We start from the raw sequence: 5,219 nt of genomic DNA, 5'->3' as shown, positions 1-5,219 counted from the left end.
AAGGAAAAGTTTCAAGGCTCTCCTTGCATTCATTTTTTTTAAAAAAATTATTAGAATATAGTTGATTCATAATGTGTTAGTTTCAGGTGTACAGCAAAGTCAATCAGTTCCATATACATATATATATATATGTATATATATATATATATACATATATATATATATATACACACTTCTTTTTTTTTTTTTTAAGATTCTTTCCCATGTAGGCCATTACAGAGTATTGAGTAGAGATACTTGTGCTATACCATAGACACTTAGTAGTTACCTATTCTATATGCAGTAGTATGTATATGTCAGTCCCAATCTCCCAATTTATCCCTCCAACTCCTAGCATTCTTGAAGAACCAAGGATTCATATAAAAAATGTCAACTGCTAAAGACAATCATTCTTATGGGTGTCAGTGTCTCAAAATCTTACATCACCTTGTGGTCTGTTCTGAGGATAACATCTTCTACTCCAGGTCATGGAGCTGATTTACCAAGTTATTAAAATTTGTACCATTTTTCCATGTATTTATAAGTTGGGAGAATGTTTGCCTGTTCACAAAACATAATATATAGATGGCCACAGTAAATTAATAATTTAAATGTGTTTTGTAATCAAATTAGTAGTAAAACAATCAGGTAATTTTTATAAGAAGTAACTAAGAGAGTTCAATTTAAAAATACTTACCAAGAACATATATTGCACAAGGCATTGGGTTTGGAAATGTGGAAAATAAAATTCTGAGAATATGTTGTTTTCAAAGATTCTTATTGCAAGAAAAAAGTTAAGAAAGCACACACAATTAAATTTAATCATAGTGTGTGATACTACAAGAAAAGCTATAAAAGAAGCAATTAGAGAACAGGAGAGAGAATTTCTTTTATCATAAAGCAATCACTGAAGAGTATCAGAAGAGATTTCCTTGCAGTTGGGCCCTGAAATTTTGAGACAGTAGAAACTAGCTAGAAGTGAAATTACACTCTGAGAAAGCAGACCATTGATTAAGGTATTGATTGAATACTTGATGAGAACTCACAATTATTAACAAGTTAATGAAAACATATGTATTTATGATTCTTAATTTATCTTATAAATATATGTCTTAATGTATAAATAATGTTGTTCTGGAAATGGGGAGTTTAAAGGCATCAATAATATACAAGCCAAAAGTTATGCCCTCAAAGGAGAGGCCACAAACACAGGACATATTCTCAACTACAAATGCTTCATGATAGATCAGTGTAAAAAACATGAAAAGAATGAGCTTCTTGAAAATATAAAGACTCAATTCCCTAAAAGTTTAAGATTTTGCAAGACTACATGGTCCAAACAGACTTAAAAAAAAAAAATCAGGAATGATAAAGTCAAAAGCTTCATTAGACACTTTGCCAGGAGAAGTTTATGATTAGGAGGAAGATAACATGTTTCAAATTTATTGAGGTGAACAAAATTTACTGAGGAAGAGGAAAATATGCATAAGGGTCATTTGTGTCTAATTGGTCTATCACAGTCTGTGCTTTGGCCATCCACATCTTTCAACATAATGCATTGAAGGCATGGATGTGATTAAAGATGAAGACAATGGGGTAGATCTTCCAAATTAAATTTCTCACATTCAGTTAATATTTTTATTTCCAAATGGTGTTGTTTGCAACACCATGTTGACAAGAAAGACCTAGAGGAAAGATTTTTTTCTTCTAAGTGAAGCCAGTGATAACATTCCTTTCCAAATCTAGGGAAAAAAAATCTTCATTGAAAGAAATGACTTCTCAAAGTTGAATAATCATTGGTTTTACCAGGACAGAAAACAAATTGAATAAACTCAGTAACTGATTACCCATCATCACCTTTGTCTAAAATTATATGTCCCTCCCTCTTCTGAATATCAACTCTGTTACAATAATTGGGAATTTTGGGTACTTGGAAAAAACAAACTCTACTGGGCATGATGACCATGAGCTGGCCTGAAAGGAACTGCCTGGTAACATCTCCTCAAATGACCTCAGACTTAAATGCTTACATAAAACATTTGAAGTGTGAAACCATGAACTATTGAGTAATTTATATGTAACCCCCTGTAATTTACATATAACTCCTAGAATTTTGCATCATTGAAGGGTGGCATTTTAGAAATTTGAAAAAAATGAAAATAGTAAAGGGGATACTTGAGAGATTACTAACCACTGAAGGATGTTCACTTCTTTACATTAGTGTATGTCAAATACTAAATATCATATGGGTGCTTCAAAGTAATGGCAATTTACTTAGAGATCATGAGTGCTTAGCTGAAAGGGAGTGCAAAAAGTGGAAAAGGGCATATTGTATACTGATAAAAATATACATTCTGTAAGTAAGTATGATAAATATATGATGATAAATATACATATAAAGAAGACATTTTTATGGAATGGGAGTGTGCTGTGATTTTACATTTATATTATGAACTTCCAAACCCAGTAATATATATTCAAAATGCCAACTGATACACCATTCAAACATGGACCTCTAGATTTATGGAATATGTTAAAATAAAGAAGTTAATAAAATTGAGCCATATCTCTTAACTTTATAATCAATTAGCAAAATAAATGAAAATCATGTAAAATCCACAAATGGTTGCTTTGAAGAGTGCTGTAGCAAGGTCTACTATTCAAATCTTAGCTGAGACTCATAAGAACCCTATAAAGTGGTCACTACAAACTGAGGAACAAAGTGTTGAGGCAACGTGTTAAGAAACCACAACTAAAATGTCCATGAAGAAGAATATTTATTTTATGGAAAATATTCCTAAACATCACACATACCACCACAAATTAATTCTTTTCTCTTTGTTGCAGATAAGTTAGTTCACACCTACTTCTTCTCCTCATTCATGAAATCATGAAGCTGAATAATTATGTGACTGGGTTCATTCTACTTGGGTTGACCCAGGATCCTGTTAGGAAGAAAATAGTGTTTGTCACTTTCTTGATGTTCTATTTGGGGACTTTTTTGGGGAACCTTCTGGTTATTACTAGCATTAATGATACTTGCTTCTCTACTTGCATAGCCTCAGGATGATCATGGATGCCCTTTTGAAGAAGGCCATTATCTCTTTCAATGAGGGCATCATCCAAGTTTTTTCAGCCCATTTCTTTGGCTGCCTGGAGATCTTCATCCTAATCCTCATGGCTGTTGACCGCTACGTGGCCATCTGCAAGCCCCTGTACTACATGACCATCATGAGTCATCGAGTCTGTGGTGTGTTGGTGGCTGTGGCCTGGGTGGGGTCCTGTGTGCATTCTTTAGCTCAGATTCTTCTAGCATTGAGTCTACCTTTCTGTGGTCGCGATGTGATAGATCACTATTTTTGTGACTTGCAGCCTTTGTTGAAACTTGCCTGTACAGACACCTATGTGACCAACCTACTCTTGGTGTCCAACAGTGGGGCCATCTGTGTAGTGAGTTTTGTCATGCTGATATTCTCCTATGGTATTATCTTGCATTCTCTGAGAAACCACAGTGCTGAAGGGAGGAAAAAAGCCCTTTCCACCTGCATCTCCCACATCATCATGGTCATCTTGTTCTTTGTTCCTTGCATATTTATATACACACGCCCTGCAGCCACCTTCTCAATGGATAAGTTGATAGCTATGTTTTATGCACTTGGAACACCTTGGATCAACCCTCTGATTGACACCTTGAGGAATGCAGAAGTGAAAAATGCCATGAGGAAGTTATGGAGCAAGAAGTTGTCCTCAGATGACAAAAGATGAATGGGATTCTTCAAAGTTTTCTTCATAGTTTGGATGATCTAAAAGGAGATCATAGAGAATAATATCTTCTTATTGTGGAGTTAATAAAATCCTAATCCGGGGCATGAATGTTTGTTCTTTCAGGAAAGCAAGCAGTGTGAATACACAGGCTAGTTAGTGTTGAGTCAAATTTATGAAGAACAGACAGGACCAGGGAGACATAGTCGTGTAAAGACATGGCCTTAGATATTCACTGCTATGTCTCTCCCTCTAGCCTGTCTAATATCACTGTGATTTCATGCTACTGTTTTCCCAGCCCTTCACATTGACTTCTGGTGATCTCTGTTTATAGTTACACTTGTATATGCTTATATCCACAGTTTGTCAAGTTTTCCTCCCAAGGAGTTTATATATTAGACACTGTGTTCTCATGTCTGATCATGGATCTTCAACTTGCTTGTTCTTCCTGAACAGCAGTAAGCACCAGGTTCAAATATCATAGCATCTTCATATGTTAAAGGACAATATATTTAATCTAGGAGACCTCCCTTCTTTTCCTTGGGGTTATATTTCAAATTCTTGTCATATATTTACCTAGCTCCTTCTATAACAGTGACAGACCATGATGAGAAAATTTGTCCTTTTGTAGGAGTATTTTTTCCTTAAGAAGGTTCTGACTGTTGGGGTTGAGCTCATATTCATATTCTTTCCATAAAAAATACTTTTTACTGTTAAAATGATCCCTTCTATTTTGAGCAAAGTATTAAGTTTTCTCTTGTGTCATACCAATTATAATATTTTTATAATATTTAGGTATTAAGATTATACTAGAGATGACCCAAATTAAGGGAACTGTATTTCTGTGAGCTAATAGTAAAGAGTATATATAGTAGATGGTAGGAAATTTGAAAATAATAATTTATTAAATAAAGAATATTCTAACCTAGAGGAGGGTTTTTAGGCTTTGAAACATAAATAGTTATGTCACAGATATGAGTTGTTTTAGTGAGTTCTATTTTAATCCAGAAAAGAAAGTAACTATAGAGAGACTGAGATATTTGAAGGAAAATTATATTTATGCAATGGAGATGGATATCATCTTTGGTCACCATTCATCATCACTGCAGTCTCTAATTACATAATCTATAAGAATCTGTCTGATTTCAGTTTTTCTTATTTGTATTTTTATCCATATTGAAAATCCAATATGAGTATTTTAGTTTATTTTGAACTTTTATTTCTATTTACAAATTACTAGATTTTATTGAGTACTAAATTTGTATTAATTTTATTGTACAATAAAGTTTACTTTTTTTTAACTTGAGAAAAACATTTTTGTGTGGGAATGGAAACCTGTGAATTCTAAAATGAACTCTAGTGACATATTTATATCCCATTATTTTTTTCAGATTCTGAGAATTTCAAGCCTAATCCATCTCACACAGTTTATCATTGATCACAGCTGCTCCAGTAAATAGATCATCTGTGTGATGACA

General features: G+C 33.6%; 1 pseudogene; it reads left to right on the top strand.

Moving 5' to 3' along the window:
* Nucleotides 1-2,869: 2,869 nt before the first annotated feature.
* On the top strand, nt 2,870-3,744 carry LOC130850305 (olfactory receptor 4C16-like; annotated as a pseudogene).
* Nucleotides 3,745-5,219: the final 1,475 nt, after the last annotated feature.

Source organism: Hippopotamus amphibius, chromosome 3 (assembly GCF_030028045.1).
Source record: "Hippopotamus amphibius kiboko isolate mHipAmp2 chromosome 3, mHipAmp2.hap2, whole genome shotgun sequence".
Lineage (NCBI taxonomy): Eukaryota > Metazoa > Chordata > Mammalia > Artiodactyla > Hippopotamidae > Hippopotamus > Hippopotamus amphibius.
Note: the sequence above shows the minus strand (reverse complement) of the source record. Positions and strands in the feature narration are given on the sequence as shown.